Consider the following 19,969-nt stretch of genomic DNA (forward strand, 5'->3'; position numbering starts at 1 on the left):
AAGCGGAGGGTCCGGGGGGCGCAGATTGGCCTACTTCATTTCCTCACAGTCACCAGCGGGTCGCCCGTTAATTCTTTTGGGTGCGCTGGATGTTGGAGCTCCCGCAGCTCCCCTCAGAGAGCTGAACTGTGCTCGCGCTGAGTGACTGTTGCTGCACTGGGGGCTGATTGATGCCTACCTGTTCGAAAAAAGGAGCCAGAAGAGCATCAGAGAGGTGTTCGTGGTTTACGGTTACTAGGGCCACATACGGTGGGGCCCCTGGTATCTCATTTGCCTCACTTTCTCTTCCCCCCCTTCTTTCTCTCTCTCTCTTTCTGTCACCCTCTCTCCCTCTCTCTCTCTCTCCTCTCTCTCGCGCTACAGAGTGCTCGCATGTTCCTGGTTCACGGTAGCCATGGCCACACACTCTATTAAAGTTAAAGTTCAGTTGGCTTGTTTATTAGCGAATAGTTCCGTTAAGACCCTTTTTTTTTTTGTCCCAGGGCATTTAACAGGACAGGGCTCATGCTTTTTATACCCTGCGCATTGGGAATGGGCCTGGTTCTGCTGCTGCCCCGGGTGGAGTAATTGAGGTGAAGTGCCGCGCTCAGGAGGGGCGTATTGCACAAGATGTTCTGGCGCTAGGCCTGCCTTCCAAAGCTGAGGCTGGAGACACATTCTCAACACCCACGGTAATTAAGAAATGAAAAGGCTACACTGCTAATACGTCCAGTGTTAATTCAACACCAACAGTGTTAAGTCAACTCTTAACAGATAACATTTGGTCCCCAGTGGTCCTCAATTGACACTGTTGGGGTTGAATTAACACTGGCCATTTTACTGTGTAGTTCCTGGGATTTTCCTTTTATTAAGATGAATTATAATTCATATTTTATCATTTGTATACAGGTGAATATGCCATCATTGGGCTACTCAACAGATTCTGTGTGACAGCTTGGAGCTTGTGTTAACTTGTGCAAAGTGTTTCTCATGCCGACCTGGGGGCTCATGCCTATTTTAAAGATACACTGCCTCGTTGGTTGAGGGCAGTACTGGTACATGCTTGCATGATGTACCCCATAACGGTACAGAACTGAGAGTTAGAGTCTTTTCAGTGTTTTCTGCACAAATACCACAAAGACCCTCACGCCTTAAAAACCTTCTCGTACCTCTTGTGAGCGCACAGACTCCACGTACACAGCCACAAGATGGAACCGCAAACCTGGGCTGTTTATTTATTGCGCTCAGCACACACGGTATGTGCTCGGACGTCTGGGTGTAAATTGGAGGCTGCCGGAGGAAAGCATATCTAATATGAACCATCTCCTTTTTTATAGAGCTTTCCGTTGCGGCGAAATGAATCCGGGAGCAGGGCGGCCATTTGTTCATTTGCGCCACCAGCGGCAGAGCAGAAATGTCCATAAATATCCATCCAGGCTGTTGTGGATAGAAATTTGCTGGAGGAACAGCCAAAGGCAAGGGGAGAAACGGTGAAAATTGGCCAGAGATGAAGATTAATCTTTGGGACTGAGGGAATGGAAATTCTGGCTGCTGTCTCGTGTGTCTAGACGCATGCGGATGTGAATAGATGATGGCTCTGTTTTCGTAAATGGGGCCCATAAGGGTCCTATTTACATGCTGCTATGCAACAACGGGGAAGAAAGCCCACTGACACGGTTCAGATTGGAATTACGGTCCCTAAATTTGTTTTCTACACAGAGACCGAAAGACGGAAGCCATCTGGACGAGATATGTGGCTTTTGTTTGGAAGTGCGCCAGCTTTGCTGTGTGGATCTATTGTGCATATGTCTGTGTGTGTGTGTGTGCGCGTGTGCGCGTCTTGTGTGTGTGCATGCAAAAATGGGAATGTGTGTGTGCATAATGTGAGTATGTGTCTGTGCATTTATCAGTATGTGCATGTACAGTACTGTGTGATCAGAGATCACGCTTTTGTTTATTCAATCAGTCAAATCAGCCATTCAGTGTAATATATATATATATATATATATATATATATATATATATATATATATTATATTATTATCTGTTCTCCAGCATCAGATAATAACGCAGGAAACATATTTAACAGAAAATTTCTGAAAAAGCCTCCACCACTACATAATATAAATATATCTGGATTTGAAAAGTTTTTGCAACATACAGAGAAAATGGCACTCCTAACAATTGTGCAAGAACTGGCTGAAACTATCACCATCACAAAAACAGTACTTAAAGATTTTATCCTTGAGAGATTGAGAGAGGAAAAAAAACATCAAGATGCACTCATGCTTCAAATCTGAAGAATCCACAGGTGTTTCTGTCAATCCTTCCACTGTGAGAAGACAATGCGTATGGGTTTGAAAGGATGTGTAGCTGTCAAAAAAGCCACTACTGTGAAAAGGGAGTAAACAAAAGAGAAGAAAATTTGCACTAGTACATCAAAACTGGACACCTGAAATGCTGACTAAGGTTTATGGACCAATGAGTCTAAATTTTTGTGCTTTTTGGAAATAAGAGAAGGCATTGTGTATGCTGCCAAACCAATGAAAGACTCAGAGAACCATGCCTACAACCATCAGCCAAGCATGATGGAGGATCAGTGCAAGTTCAGGGTTGTAAAACAACATCTCAAGTTGGCAATTTGGTCTTGAATGAAGGCCTCAAGAATGCTGATTAATGCGAACAAATCTTTAGTTACAATGCAATACCCTCTAGACAACGTTTGATTGTGAGCAAATTCATTCTACAGCAAGATAATGCCCCCCTCCCCAAGCACACTGCTGAGAAGATCAAGCTGCTGGTATTCTCAGAACAATAGACTGGCCACCCCAGAGTCCAGACCTCAACATCACCGAATGTGGGATTGCTTGGATAGACAGAAGCAGAAAATGCAACCGACTTCTAAGACTGAACTTTGCAGGTGTTTACAAGAAGCATGGAAAAATATCCCTGCAAGATCTCTCTGAAAAACTTGAAGCGAGCTCTCTCGAAAATAATGGGAGCGGTAAGAAAAGCAAAGGGTGGACACACTACAGGAAAAATGCCTTTTTTGTGTGCATTGCATAGAAAATGCACTAAAAAGCAGGTCTGGATTTGGCCCTGTATACTGAAATATTTGATATTGTACGTAGTTCTGGAGGAATTTTGTGTTAAATATACATTCGCTGCATTATTTTCTGACATTGAAAAATACATTACTTGCCCTTAATGGCTGTTTACACTGGAAAAGTACATAAAGGAAAGGTTGGACTCTGACTTTTGCACAATACTGTACAAGTGAGTGTAGAATTGTAGCCGGCTTTGTGTCTAACAAGGCTTTGTGTCTAACAAAATCGTCCCCCCCCCAAATTTAAACATTGCCTTTAGAAGAGGCTACTCCATTATACGGTTGCGTCTCCCAAATGCTAATGCAATTATATTAATTCAGTGTTTTTGCTGTCGTTCTCTCCCTTCAGCAGAAGGACCTGTGTGCATTAATCACCACCCTTTTTAGATAAAAATCAAAATTCAAGAGATTGAATTTTTGTTGTTTGGAGCTCAGGCAAACATTTTATCTGTGTCTCGCTCCTCTCCCCCTCTCTCCTTTGTCGCTTATAGCCACGGATTCATTCTTGATGCTCTTGAGAGGGACAACAACATTTCCCAGCATCCCAAGGGTGGATTTTAATCAAGAAATTAGCGCCTTACAAAAGCTCCTTGATTTGTAAATGCATGAAACCCCCATGGAAGATTCAGCTGGAGTGCAAAAAAGAAAAACAGAAAGAAAAAACAGACATCTACTTATTTGCTTGAGTTTCTGAAATTGCAGAAATATTCATGAAAGACAGAGTATATGGGGTGGAGAACCTAAAATGGGGTGTGGGAATACATGATGTGGGTTCGAGAATGAGTCTGAAGTCAAACTAGGCTATGCTAGTATGTGTTTTTGATGGGTCCCTGAAAGGTGCTAAACTTCTAATTTTGGTCCCAATATTTAAAAAATTAAGAACCAGTGATTTAGGGTATCCAGTGAATGGAATCGGGCATTGGAAGAGTTTGGCTCCTAGAGAAGTGGTGTGGTAGAATCCTTCTAGGTTTTTCCATCCTGCTTTATTCTGGTCCAAATGTGGAAAGAATCAGTTGGAGCTGCGCTCACCTCTCGAACCTCATGCCCACACGCCATTTTGTTTCATTGCACTTCCCTGATCATGTCATTTAAACTCACAGTAATAAGCACCACAGTCTAGAATTAAGTCATGACTGCACCAGGCCAGTGAGTATGGGCTGTGTTTAATTGGGAGATTTAACTAAGGTTTTTAAAGTCATGAAATGATTTAACAAATTGAACTACCATAGATATTTCAGGTTGAGTTAAGTCAGTAGATCAAGGGGGAGTAACAGTTGAAATTAAGGATACGAAAAATAAATAATGAAAAAGGTGTATACTGTTAAGGCAATGTGTTGTCAGTGAATCAAACCCAAACGCAACAAAACCCAAAATTAAAAATTACACATTTTCAGAAACAAAGAATGTGATTTATTATATATAATGCCATGAAACTTCACAATTCTTTGTTTCGTGCAACTCTCATGACAAATTTACTTCCCTGCCTTGGTTGAGACATTATTTAAAGCTGATTGGGAAACCTCAAATGATTTTCTCATTGCTTCTGAGATGGAATGCTAAATGTCTCCATCAATACCAGAATGTGTCCTTTGGCAGTTGTTGAGTGAACTGAAGCAGGAAAAATGAAGGAGAGAAACACTGAGGCGAGACATTTGTTTTCCCTGTGAGAGGTGGAAAATATGGTGTTATTACCTTGGCTGAATTTCACGTCGTAATGATCTAAGGAACCGCGGTGTGAACAAAAAAGCCGCACGGCACATTTTTTTGTTCTAGACGAAGAACTCATCTCAAATTCAAAACTATTACCATTTTAAATTTGACACTTGTGAGAGACAAGAAATGTCATGATTAGTCTGCCTGAAATAAAGAGTGCGTTCAGAATGTCTTCAGTGTAAGAAAAAACAATAACGTTTTGCTCAACAATGCCATTTCACTAAATTGCAATGACTGATCGTTTCTTCGAGCAGTTTTTGAAAGACAGTCATTGTGGTTACGAGGTCTGGCATGTTTTGAAATGCGTTCAATGGAAAAATCAACTTCTTCCAAAACAACTTTCTTTTTTATTTTCTCCCAAATTAGAAGGCCAAATTGTGCTTGTAGGCCTGTACCATGACAGAAACACCCTGAATTAGTTGGAAAGGAATAAGCAAGCACTCTCTCTCATTGAACCCACCAGTGTGTTCCCAGGGGTCTTCAACACCGTCCCCCAGATAGCCACAGGGTCAGCTGGGTTTCACTCTCACTCTGCATTTAATTAGCTAATTAACTAATTAATGAATTCAAGCAGTTCTCACCTTACCTGGTATCCTGGGTCTGAACTGGTTGCTGATTTTACGGTGAAAACCAAACATGGCCACGCCTAGAGGTTTTCGAGAAGCATATGTTCAGACAATAGACCAGTGGTAACCAGCCCTGTTCCTGGAGATCTGCCTTCCTGTAGGTTTTTATTCCAACTCTAACAAAGCACTCCTCCTTCAATATCTAGAGGTCTTGTTGAGTTGCTTATTAGTGCTCTGGTTTTCTCCCAAAGACATGCAGGTTAGGTTAAGCGGAGACACTAAATTGTCCGTAGGTACGAGTGTGTGAGTGAATGGTGTGTGGGCCCTATGATGGTTTGGAGATCTGTCCAGGGTGTATTCCTGCCTCTCGCCCATTGCATGCTGGGATAGGCTCCAGCCTGCCCACAACCCTGACCAGGAGTAAGCAGGTTAGATAATGGATGGATGAATGGAATGGGCAAATGGCCATTCCAGGCCTGTGTCCTCCGTCCAATCAGGGGGGGCCGTACGCTTGCTTACTGTACACGTATGCTCGTCTCCCGATGGGCTCTTGACCGTGTGCCTCCACTTCCTGTCGGCCTGTCTGCGGCCAGTGTGCCCTGCGGACGCCGTCGCTGTTGTTTGTAATCGGACGCCCTCCGAACGTGACGCACGGCGGACCTCGCGCCTCCCCTGCCGCCGCCGAACGGCTGCTGCGACCCGTTACTATGGCGACGGAACTCCCCAAAGTCGATGGCCTGCTCGGAGGGCCGCCCCTCACCGGCGGTAAACAGCGAGCGCTTTCCGGCGCATAATTTCGCCCGAAATCCCGCCGCGGGCTCGGGGCGCAGGCGTGGGGCTCGGACGTCGGTCTTCTGAATTGAATTACGGTTTGGCGAGTTCCCCTGGCATTGTTTTTTTTTTTTTTTGGGCCCGCTCTGACGGGCGAGGGGGGGTGTAGGCGCTGACAGAAGGGGGGGTTTGGGCGCCCGCTCCGCGCTGCCGATGCCCAATCCACATCGTCCGGGCGCAGGGAATTTAGACGTGCGTGCTCTTAATTTGACAGGTTATTTATTAGAGGAAGCGTGACTTCGCCCCCGTCGCACCGTTCCGCTGCGTTCCGTGCTCAGCGTCCCCTCGGCTGCTCAGCTGACAATCACAACGCGTGATTAACACCGGCCCCGTGTTCAGAGATAATGGTCAGAGATTTCTGCCTTTGACTGTTCCCAGTTCAATCGAGGACACATGCATAGTGTGGGTGTGTGTATGTGCATGGTTATTTGTGCATCTGTATATGAGTGTTTTTGCATGTGTATTGTGTGTGTATGTTTGGTTGCACGTGTGTGTGTGTGTGTGTGTTTTTATGTGTGCTTGTGTTATTTTGTCTGTGTGTGCGTTTGTGTTTGCTTCTGCGTGTGTGTTTCCTGTTGTTTGTTTCACATGTTCAGATTCCAAAACTTCCGAAGTTTTAAATGTTTTCTGGAATGTTGCCTTCACTGTGGTTGCTATAGAAACAGAAACCAAGAATTTATCCATGTAAACCGCTTGTAAGAATAGGTGAACATGGATCAATTCTGCGGGCTGGTGAAAAGTTCGCGTCTACCCTGAAGAAGCAGGTGGTCAATCTAATATTTGCAGCGATATAACAAGATCATCCACCCCATCTTTCAGCAATGTCCCACAGGCAGGATTGTTCTAAGATAAACATTTAAATTGTTTCATTCCATTGTTTTGTCCAACACATTCCATTACAACGATGTAGCTTTTCTTGTTATGCATAGAATATATGGATGATATAAAATGTTTCATGGAATATCAACAGTGTCATAACCTTCATTCGCCAATAATAATATGAAATAAAACAAAATCTAATAAAACAAACATAAACAATGTCAGTCACATTGAAGTTATAGAAGAGGAATCACCCTTAAAGAAATGGAATTAACTGTAATATCTTGTGAATGTAGGTGTTTTATGGAAAGGATAATGATAAATATACACAGCAAGTACCTTAAATGACTTTCGGGATCACAAAAAAAAGTAAAATAATTTCTCCTGTCTGACGGACGGATGGATTTGCTTTCACGTGTTGCGGGAGAGATCGGGGGGAGGGGCGTGTGATTGACAAGCGGCGGTAGAGGAAGCGCTTTGAGGAGACGGGCCTTGACGGCGGTGCCAGCCTGGGACCGGGCAGTGAAATGAAGTGGCGTGGGGTTTTCTGCCAGGGCTTTGGGCGGGGCACGTCAGGGATCCGCCCACACAGACTGGCGACCGCGCCCGCACCCGCGACTTCACCTGTCCCTCGAGAGCTGGCAGAGCCCGACCCCCCGTGTGGCGTCGCTCCAGCGGTTATGTGTTCCACGCCGTTTACGCGATCCAGCGGCGTTTCGCGATTTCACAGCCGGGAGGAGGGAGAATGCGCTAACGACGCTAAGCTAATGCGCCGTCGTGAATTTGGAGGAAAAAGTCCCAGAGCCAATGTCCAAACTGGCATCATGGCGTCTAAATAAAATAAAACAGTAGTAACTCCATTTTTGTTGTTTGGCTCCGTACTCCACCACATTTGAGATGAAACAAAGAGTACAAGGTTAGAGCACAGTATTAAAGTACAGACTGTCAGCTTTAATCTAATGGTATTTACATCCATATTTGGGTGATCTGGATATGAATAACTATGTATAACCCTTTTTATACATAGTCCCCCACCCCCCCCCCCCCAAAAATTTTTTTTAAAAAAAAGGTAATAAGACAATGGGCTGCTCCACTGTTTCTTTTTCTGTGTGTTGCTGCATCAATAGCTCCTGCACAAGAAAGATAACAAAAGGTCTGGAGTTCTTTCTAAGTGTGGCATTTGCATTTGTATTTTGCTGTTGTCTGTCAACATGAGGATCAAAGGAATGTCAGTTCCAGTAAAGCAGGTCACCTAGAGGCTGAAAAATCAGAATGAATCAGACATACCCAAAACATTGAGTGTCAAAATCAACCGTTTGATAAATTGTTAAGAAGCAAGAATGCACTGGCTTGCTCAGCAATAGCAAACACCCTGGTAGACCACAGAAGACCACTGCCATGGATGACAGAAGAATAATTTCGATTGTGAATAAGAATTCCTTTTCAACTGCCGAACAGATCAAGCACACACTCCAGGATGTAGGCACAGATGTGTCAAAGACTGCCATAAATAGAAGACTCCACCGGCATGACCTCAGAGGGTTCACTGTAAAATACAAGCTGGTAAGCCTCATCAACAGAATGACCAGATTAGAGTTTGCCCCCCCGCCTCCGCCCCCTCTCCAATCAGAGAAGTCTAGTACTGGGTCTGATACCGTCTCCGGGGGAATACAAAACCATGGCAATCCACGAACAAGCACGCGCTAAAACGCCGAAAATACAAATCAAATATGCAAAGCGGTCGAATCGTTTTCGTGTCTGAAAAAACGTCTTCGGTCAAGGGCTGCGATTCCCGGCGGGAAACGTTTCAATACAAGCCGCGTTCCGAGAACATTAGGACAGGTAGGTATTAACATCGTCGGCACCGAGATTTAACAGCCTGCCGTGACCTCACATTCTGTACAGAGATGACTCCCTGGAGGCGTAGCATTGGCCTGTGCCTCTAAACCGTTCGATACAAAAGCAAATAAAAATGAATTGGAGGTCAAAGTAGGCCCAAGCGTATTTCAGCGTATAAATCTTGTTTTTCTGTGCCTTCACCACATTACAATAGTGTAAAACCATTCATTTAACAGACATCCGGTACGGCTATGAATAGCTGTACAAAATGAGCATTGTACAATATCGGACCTGGGTTTTGTAGTTGTTCCAATGACTCTTGGTATGCACTTATTGTATGTCGCTTTGGAGCGTCTGCCAAATAAATGTAATGGTATACTGTATATATGAATTTTAATGGAATGACATTGATGACAGAATACTTGGTTATATCCTTGGTGATTTTTTTCCTCAGCTTATCTCTGATTCTTTAATCTCTCTCTCACTTATGGATATGTGACTGTGCAATCTGAAAAGCCTATAGTGGAATGTCTCTGGACACCGAAGAACAAACCTTACGTGAGGAGTGAAGGCGAATGAGTGCTGAAGGTTGCGATGGTCCGTGAAAGGCCGCTTTGTCCGACCGCCTTTGAATAAGTTCATCCTCTTCTGACAGTACGTTCATCCTTCAGTTGCTGCTGGGGTGGGGGTGGGGGGGGGTGGTCGGGGATTGATGTCTCTGGCAATAGATCTTATTACCTGTCAGATGCTTTTCAGATGCTGTGCTGTGTGCGTGTGTGTGTGTGTCTGGGAGAACATCCGTCTGCGGTCGAAAAATCCTAAATGAGCCGCTCGAGAGCTAAAGCAGATGTAACAGCCAGAGATGACCTCAGTTATTAATGTTGGGGGGCGGGGGGCGGGGGGGGGGGGGTGTGGACGGTCTGTCATAAAATGGTGCCATAAAGTATCAGAGCTGCCAACGCTTACAGGACTGCGAAAGAGCTGCAGACTGCTTGCGGATTCACAGGTGCTAATGATAACAGTGTGTTACAGACAGCTGGTCCTATTCCATACTGAATATGGCTTGAAACTAGAAAGTGATTGAGGCATGCATTCGTGTGACTTGTGTCTTTACCTCAGTATTGGGTGTAATGTTTTCAGACTTATATTTCTGTAAATATGGAGTACCAACGACTACTCCAAGTCCTCCACTTCTAGTAGTCAATTCCTTCAAAACTGAAAAGTAAGTTAAGAAAAACCCTTTGAACCTGTTTTACCACAGAGCAGGTGTAAATATTGGACAAAATGTGAGAGCCTCATGTCTCCCCATCCGCCACCATTTTGGCTTGCTGATATGTCACCTGCGCTGTTTCCTTATTAATTGTGCAAGGCGTTGCCATGACGAATGTGCTGTCCATCACCGCTGCGAGATTAGCTGAGGGGCGAAATCTGTCCCAGACCGAGCATCATGGGAATAATTGTCATTTCTCGCGCCCGAAGGTGGATTCACGCTGAGATTTTATTCTTATCCCCCCAAACCCCCACCCCAACACGCCCCCCCACCCCCGACAGGCTGTGAAAAGTGTTTGACACCTGGAACTCATCATTTTGCATCAAACCTGTAAACTTATTTCCCCCCTCCAAAAATGCGCTGAGTGTGTGCTTCAGGAGATCTCTAGCCATTTGTCACCGATTGACGGAGTATTCATTTCATTCGCAGAGTGGCATTCATAAAACTCGGTAGTTATTTTCAGGGGTGGGTGGGAAAAAAAAGAATGTCCTTCACAGTGAAAACTGAAGTATTGTTCAGCTCACATTTATGTCTGGCTGTGTCATTTTCGTCTGAGCGCATTCCTTTATTTAAATGGACAATTTTTTTGGAGTCAGACTGTGTAGGTGCCTATGAGCCCAGAACCTTGAACTGGACAGAGGAGGATGGCCCTCCCCCAGCTGAGTCTAGTCCCCTGGAGGGTTTCTGCATGTTAAATCCACACCCCCGTTCTCTAGACTTGCGTCTCCGGGGGTTTTAGGCTGGAGTCTGCTGTTTACGGTTTTGTGGCAAATGTTATATGAAATTCATCCATCTAATATCTGTACCCGCTTATCCTGGTCAGGGTCGCTGGAGGTGCTGGAGCCTATCCCAGCGTGCATTGGGCGAGAGGCAGGAACACACCCTGGGCAGGCCGCCAATCCATCGCAGGGCACACACACCATTAACTCACACACTCGTGCCTACGGGCAATTTAGAGTCTCCAATTATCCTACCTGCATGTCTTGGGACTGTGGGAGGAAACTGGAGTACCCGGAGGAAACCCATGCGGACACAGGGGGAACATGCTGTTACATGAAATGCACCGCATAAATATAATCGCTCAGATTTATATGTGAAGAGGGGTTCCTGTTAACCAGGAACCTCAGCAATTCAACATCTCACTGTAGTGCAGGGGAGGGCTGGGTGGTTCGTATCTGTTTCTTGATTTCAGGCCGAATTCTGCTCGTGATTATTTTAATTGGCCCAACACATTTCTCGATAAGTTCGTGAGTGACAGCTGAAGACCGTTCCTGGGTCCCTACATGACACACATTATCGTGGTCTAATCTATGGTTAAACTGTATTCAGCCAATTAGCCGATTCGACTTGTGTAATTTTGTGACAAAGAAATCCGCCATACACACTGACCCTGCAGAAATGGACTCGACCTCCCCTGCCGTAAGGATTGCAGCTTTTAAAATTGAATCATGTTTTGATGTTAACAATGGTAGCCCGCTGTGCTGAAGTAGCACAAAAGGAGTCAAAATGTAGATTTTATGCACTCTGAGAAATAATGGTCCAGTGGAGGACCATTTATGCACTTTAGGGAACAAATTTACCAAATGTACCCTGAAGGTACAATAATATTCTATTTGGGTACTATTACAAGCAAAAAAAAAAAAAGGTACAAATGAATTATATGCTGCTGGCTAAGGGTACAATTCTATATAATGAATTATATGTTGCTGGCTAAGGGTACAATTCTGTATACCTACAGGACACCACCGCAGGGAACAGTGTTTGTGTCTTGATAGACACCTTTCCTTACCTTTTTTTCTGAGAGTGTGTGGATGAACATTTTATCTTTTTTCTCCGGTTCCAGTTTCGTGCGCTGCCTCCTTTCAATGAAAGCTGCTGCCAGGATAATGGCTTCAAATGGGGCTGACATCGATTCAATGGAGAAGCAGTCCTGACGGTTAGCAGGATTTGGCTACAGTGCAGGTAAGCCCTAATTGATTGCTGTAAGCAACACAATATAATGCTAAGTAAGTAAGTGGTACTTATTAGAATGATATAAACAGAAAATTTCAACATTTAAAAATCAACCCACAGAAAAAAACTTTAACATAAAATTAAAGGCCCAAAAACAGAAATAATACCAATATAGGGTAAAAAAAAACAAAACAAAATGAGAAATCTGAACTCTTCTTTAGTTTCCCTACCAGATGCTAGTTAAAGCCGATGCAGTTAGATTTATTGTGGGAAAAAATAAACCACTAAAGTATAAACCGATATATAAGCACTCGCATAAAGGAGCCAAAAATGTCTCCAAATTATCCGAAGCATCTCTTGGTCCTAATTTTTTTATTTTTTTTCTCTGCACAAACCTGCTCTGTTTGGTTGAAGATGAGCTGTACGTGCCAATGAAACGGGGGAAAAAAATACCCTGGTTTGTATCTGGTCTCTTTGTCTTGTCTCCCGGTCCTAACCCCTGGCTGACAGCTTGCTAAATGAGTGTGTTTAAAATTCGCACACTTCAATTCGCACCGGATTAGTATTCTTCTGATGACATTCGGGGTCACTGAAAAACAGTTGGTCGGTTTTTCAGGCACTGAATTATTACAACGTGGAAATTACTCACAAGGCTGCTTTGCCTCTAACCGAAATTACCCATCATGCTTTGGTAATTACCACGTTGCCAGACACCTTCCGTCGATGCTAATCCGATTCGAATATTACTTTTCGTTTTCAAAAATGCAGAATTGCGGACTAAAATAATGAACTGTCAATCATTTAATATTTAAAGCCGCCTGTGAGAATCAGACAGCTCTTTAATTGCCTTTCTAGTCATCTCCGTAGGCTAGAATCACACTTTAGGTTTATCCTAACCTGGACACCATGATCTCTGTCAGGTTTTAATTATGCCAGACTGTTCAGACACCTTCAGGTGCACCAATGAGACTGCCAAGTTTCTTACTACCTGAAGTCTCGCCATGGAGATTTCTTGACTCGCAATGAGCCAACGTTTTGGATTAGACCCAGTCAGGTGCGATTTCCACCACCCCCCTCCACCCCCTGTTTTATGTCAATAGAAGTTTGAGAAACCGTGTCGTAAAATGTTGAGAAACAAATCCCGCGCTTTTAATTACCGGCCCTCCGTCAGTGTCCTTCCCCATCTTTGGAATTCTGACTGGCGGGAATGTTCCGGAGTGTTAACCCGCCACTTATTGCCCTGGGCACTAACAAAACCAGGCAATACAACATAACAAAATACATCATAATATTTAGGGGGGGGGGGGGCTTTTATGTTTTCCCAAAGTTGGAGGGGGACATGTTCCCCCTATCCTCACAGGATCTATGTCCATGGTGATGAGAGAGACAAAAATATTGAGGAGAATGTTGTAAATATCGTCGGTAAATCTGTCCCGAATATGTTCTCTACAGTGAAAAGTGTAAAGAGAATTTCTCACAGAGAAAATCGCCTTGAACAAAAAAAAAAAAAAAACTATTATCCCACACCAACGTTTTGATAGCACAGCTGAAAATAAACCCTATGCTGTGGATCTGAAATACACTCCCCCCCCACTCAACCCACCCCGCACCCCCACCCACCCCCGCACCCCCAACCCCCCACATTGCTGAAAAACACACAGGCAGGCAGGTATTCATTGTGTTGATTGTAGCTATCGTTGAACGACGGCCGCTAGCTGATTGTCGTCTCTGTGTGAAGCATTGCATCGCTACAAAGACCACTCTGCTGCTCGACTTGACTGAAGTGATCCTTTAGCACTGAAGCCCTGATCACGCCTTATTAGCAGCTAGGTGCGAAATTGCCCTGCATTCAGGCGAGGAGCTGGGCGGTTTAAGGCGAAGAGCTGGGCTGGAGGCCACTAGCATCTGCAGGCTTTGTCTGGTTTCCTTTCAGCCAGGAGCCACGTTAGGCCCTGGAAACTAAGTTTGTGATCTCCTTAGCATGCGTGTGCGACTTAAATAAATCAGTTTATTTCTGACACCAGCAGACACCACTGCCTGATGGGGCTGCAGACGGACAGTGAACGCAGACAGCTTCTCCGGGTCGCAAAAAGTTTCTTAAAACCTTATTTTTTAAAATAGTGTTTGTTTTTCTTAGGTATCTATATGCATCTTGAATGAATTTATTTGCTAGATGTCCAAGAAGAGGCTGCACCTTCTAATCTGAACTGAGAGAAAAAATTTATGTTGATTGCCTTATGCAATGCATAAGCTAGCATATCATTCACAGTTCAAGTTCACAGATTTGCTTGATAGCATATCACAGTATATCAGAACTCATAAAAACATGAGAGTCAGAATTTCACTGATGCAGTAATAACATCTCGGCTGGGACTGATTTCTCTGAGACATAGCGCTCCAAATTTGGAGAAGTCAAAACAGACGGCCTGGATAAGATGAAAGACATTCTGAAAAAGTGTTTTTTTTTTTCACCGTATTTTTAGTACATCTGACATTGGTTGACACTGAGGTTGAGTTACCTTTTAAAGGGCCTTAAAGTGAGTCTTCTGAATCTCTTTATTCGGCTTTTGATCGCCTGACGTTTTACAAATACGCTCTTCTTTTTTTTTTTAGCTTTAGCCATGACTGTATGTTTGAGCTTTAAGAGATTCTGAGAGCCCACATTCACTGAAAGGGCAGCATATCAGTGTAAAGTACATTTGGAGAGCTGAATTTGCATGCAGCGCAGAGAAAATGTGAAACAAAATCTATTTATACAGAGAGCAATTTGACTCCAATGTTACTAATGCAGATATCCTTCACACACACACACACACACACACACATAAACACACAAAAAGAATGAATTTACTTGTTCCGGGCAGATTAAGCCCCAGCTGATTAAGAGCTGCCTTTTCAATTCCGTGGGGGAAAAGGTTACCCAGAATGCCCTTGGAATGGAATTTTCCGGAACCCAGCGGAACTCTTATCTGTGGCTGAGAAGCAGGGGGGGAGAGACCCGAGATAATTTGAGTTCCCTCAGCAGTTAAACGCTATCCTCTCTCTCTCTATCTCTGAAGGGTTTTTTTGGCTTTTCTGCGGCAGCACGAGACAGGGCAAATTGCAGCGGAGTAATTACCCTTCTGATTACGCCGCTCCGTGTTCCTGACGACCCCCCCCCCGAACCCGCAGCCGCTGGCCCTCCCGATCCGTCGCGGACCTCACCCAACCTTCCGGCTTTTCTCTTTCGCCCCCTAGACCGGGGCATCAATCAGGCCTTCTTGTGCTGAAGTGACAACCACAGCATTCTGTAAAAAAAAAAAAAGGAAATAAATAAATAAATAAATAAAAAGGTCTCTCATTTTATGTGAGTGGCGAGCCGGGTTAATTTAGTGAAACTGAGGCGTGGGCCAGCGGCGGTGGTCTTTGCTTTAGCTCCGTAAGCAGAGGCCGTACATCACCTTCCGTCCGCGCAGTAAATAGATCGGCTTGCATATAAAAGCTGGCAGTTACATAAAAAGCTTCAGGGGAGGCGAGGGACATGGGGCCGTAAAGAAGGCTGGGAAATAGAAAACGCTTTACTGTTCTGCAACCGGGCGAGGGAGGGGGGAGGGCGGGTGTGTGGGGTGTGTGTCGGGGGGTGGGGGGGGGGGTGGTTTTACACAATGTCCCATGTGTAACCTTACGATGACACACTACGGAGAGCCAGACTGTTCTGTCCAACACCAGAAAGACTTGAGTCAGTAAGGTTTGAGTTCAAGGGGGCAATGGGCCAGTTAAGACCAAGTCCATGTCTTGAAGTCCATAAGATCACAAGTACGTGGTTGGAATGTTCTTAACTGAGCATTCTAATGCTGATGTAATGGTCGCTACTGGTAACTGAAAGCATTGGAGTTCTAGAACTGACTTCCAAATAAATAAAAAAAACATTCTAATAAAACTGCTCTTCAAAGGGTTAAGGGTGAGAGTGCTGCTCCCCTCTCCCTCTCAGGCAACCAATGGGGTTGAAAGCATCCCTGTTCTTGCCGCCATCTTGTTTTCTCAGTGTCTGCCCTCCCCACCCCTCTCCCTCCATCGGGCTGAATTGCAGTGATAGCTGGGCTCAGAGATCTGCAGGCCGTTGTCTTCTTGTAAACAGCTGATGAATGTGGCTGTTTGTCCCGGTGCGCTGGCGGTACAGTACACTTTTTCCGGTCGAGTCGTTATCCTTTCCTCCGGCTGAAAACATCTGATTTACTTCAACTCCCCGGCCCCTCCCCTTCCAGCCTCTCAACCCCCTCAACCCCCCTTCCCCCCCCCCATCCTGATCCACCTGCCACCCCCCCCCCACCACCCGACCCCCACCCCCCACTCCAATCTACTCACTCATGAAATGAAAAACGATTGCTGCTTGATTTTTTTCCCTCGCCGGCCTTGGCCCCGGGGAGTGACAGCGTGTCGAAGCCTCGCTAAAACCCGGTCCGTCGTCGTTCCGGCGGAAATCGTTCGCGGCGAGCGGCGCGTGATCCCGTCTAACGAACATCGGCCCTCCGCGCGCGGGACCGCTCCACAAACCCGATTCTCCCGTCGTCGTGTTCGATCCGTCGGAAATTGGATCCGCCCGAGGCGGCGGCGGCGGCGGCGGCGGCGGCGGCGTCGTGTTAGCAAATGGACCCGAGCGTCAATTTCATCCTCATCATCATCGTCAGCTGAGCTCACAAACGAGGCGAGGGCACGCCTGTGTTTCGGAGTCTGACAGCTCGGTTATGCCTTTTATTATCCATTTTACGACGCTGTTTTTATGCGGTTTTATTACATGACATTACATTACATTAAATTGCTGGCATTTAGCGGGGATACTTTTCCTTTTACATAGTATCCATTTGTACGGGTTAAGTACCTTGCTCAAGGGTACAGTGGCGGTGTTCTTCCCGGGAATCAATGAGATAATACAGGATTGGTATGCTACGCAGGTACGGTGCGAGCGTATGGACATAAAATACATGAGATTTGTTTGATGGATGAATGAAGGAAAGAAAAACATGATAGAGTACCTCTTCAGTGTGAAAGGAGCTGGACTTACTGCGTCTAGGGTTTTAATGAGGATCTTTTGTTTTCTCATTGTCTCATTCTTTTGCCCTGTAGCTGGCTGTGCCAGCGGGATGTGCGTATGCTGCCTTCTCTTCTGGTTGGGAATCAAACCTGCAACCTCTCAGTTACGAGTCTTAATTCGCCACCCTGTCACGCTGTTCTGCCTCCCTTGTTAGTGCTGGTGGTTGGAGGCGTATGCCCACTGCATTGATGCAGCGTTGTGAGAGGCACAGTTCTGACCACCGCCGGTCCGCCAGCGGGCGGCTGGGTCTGCCGCTGATGAGCCGCTGGTGTGCCGCCTCTGTGCCGCTGGTGGGCCGCTGGTGTGCCAGCAGGGTTAGGGTTAGGCTTATAATTGGCTGGGAGCCTTGGGGAGTAATCCTGTGGGTGTTAGGAGTAATTACTCATCAGAGCTAAATCAGGAATCTGAACAGAGATATTTTGTCTGGGAAATACGACAATGTGACGAGAATACAATGAGTATATAAATCCTTTTCAACGTGAATCATTCAACCAATCAATCAATCAATCAAATTTTATTGACAGTATTTTAGTATTTTACACAGGATTTGGAACAGTACGCTTCGGAGGTTGCCCTGGTGTAAACACACTGAGAACAAGCTAGGGGCAACAGTGGCAAGGAAAAACTCCCCGGATGACATGTAGGAAGACATTTTGGGAGGATCCAGACTCAACAGGCAGAGCCCATCCTTATGGTCTGGGCTCATGGAGGCAAACATGGCCATTTTATTTTTATGATTTTTTGGCTTCAGCTTCAACTGTGAGATAAAGCTGAATAAATCTCCAATAGCCTAAAGTGCAGCACTATATGTTGCAAAGATAATTAATTAAAGGCGAATAGTGGACTGGATCCTGTCCAGTTTGTCATCAGAATTATTTTTCAAGTTTAGTTCAGTTTCAAGTCTTGGAGTCTTTCTATCTATCAATGCTTGCCAACACCCAGCCTCCCCCTTACTCCTATGATTGACAGTTCTGTGGTATATTTTTTTAAATTCAAGTAAAAATTAGTTTGCCAATACTTAGGAAAAAAAAGGCGGTTAAAAGCACAGTTCTCTGAGATTGTCAGGAATGCCCTGCGGTGTTATCCGTGAAGACACACCTCATGTACGTCGCCCACGTGCAGCCACGGCAACGAGCCATCGGCTGTTTTATGTACCCATTCAATATTTATTTTATCGGAAGCAGAAGGAACCCACAAAGCAAATCCTTACGGTGCACGGAGCGGGGAATCAGTCTGGTTCCACGCACGGAGACACAGGGCTCGGTATCTGTGTGAGATGCGATAAGCTGGCTTATTAAAATGGAAGTGGGTATCGGCATAATTACAGTCCTTTATGGCAAATCACCATAATGATCTGTCTGTGAAGCGACAAGAGGGATTCTTCTGAGAAAACAAAACCCTAGAAAATGTTTGATTTGGACATACGTGCAAAATCCAGCTGTAGGTGTAGAAGATCCAGACAGAAAAGAGTGTCTGTTTCACAAATGTTTGCGTTTATTTACTGTATTTTTTTTGTTTTAAATGTACGCACTTTCTTGCGAACGTTACGTTCAGCACAGGATTTCCTGGCTGTCCTTCGCAATACCTATTTCGCAAGATAAAAGTGTACAGGCCCTTCTGCTGAGAAGCACAGCTACGGTAATGCAGTAATGTGCTGCTTCTAAGAGCTTCTAAATCTAATGTAATGTAATGTAAGGACTGCGTCTGAGGTGAACGCGCTCCTTAGACCGTTTGCTAAATGTAGTGTAACCTAACAGGGGTACGGCTAAAAGAGCATAATTAGCGTGGTTGTTTGACGCAGAAAAAAAAGAAGAGCTTGAACACTGATTGGAGATTAAAGGTTGGACACACAGACACCGTGAAACGCGTTTAAAAAAGTGCGTATATTTCTTTTGGGAAAATTTTTTTTTTAAATATGTGAAACTAGCAGTTTTCTGGGTAGTTGATAATTAGTCTTCTCAGAGCCACTTGGTGCTTCAGTGGTTTGTCCAACGCTTTCTCTTGGAGGTTCAGCTTTAGTGATGCTTACATTTTTTTTTTCGGAAGCATTTGAGATTCATTTCTCTTTGGATTAGACAACAGTAACCCCATTAAGCATTTAATGTATTATTATTATTTTTTTGCATAGAGCAGCGAAATGAGTTCCCTGTAATGAGTAGACTGCTTGATATGACGCAGTGCGTTTCTCCCATTCCATAACGCATTCACTGGGCCTGTCTTCCACAAGCCCGCTCTCAGGCTGGGGAATCTGATCAGAGGCAGACCCTGCAGGCGGCCTTGGGGAGTCTCTGAAGCTGTTGGTGCCACTGCTGCTTTTTCTACGTAGTAACCCGGTCTTAACCAACACACGCAATTTTGTCCGTCGCACGAAGAGCGACTGTTAATCATCGAATTAATTTTAATGACCTTTTTTTAAAAATCAGTTTATTTATTATTAGAGATTCCTTAGACACCATTGGTTTGGATTTGTAAATGCAGTTTTTCTTTTTTTTTTTGCTTTGTTTTTTTTTTATTTTTAGAAAGGGTCATCTCGTATCATGCAAGCGAAGATCTTTGCTAATTGTGTTGTGTCGGTTGCCTTCAAAGCAGCACAACTGATTAAACTGGAGCCGTTCTGTAACGTTCCCCTCACAGTGAGCTTTAACCACGTTAGCAAAGACCTCAGTTCTGTACGAGATCTGTAAATGCATTTATCAAAATCTTGCCCTGAGTATTTGCAGTAAATTTCCTCTTTCAGTTTAAAAAGCATTTTGATAAACACAAATGATAAATAATATTTAAACTCGGAAGGTATGTAATGAAAAATGCATCTACAGTTCTAC

Source organism: Anguilla rostrata, chromosome 2 (genome assembly GCF_018555375.3).
Source record: "Anguilla rostrata isolate EN2019 chromosome 2, ASM1855537v3, whole genome shotgun sequence".
Classification (NCBI taxonomy): Eukaryota; Metazoa; Chordata; class Actinopteri; order Anguilliformes; family Anguillidae; genus Anguilla; species Anguilla rostrata.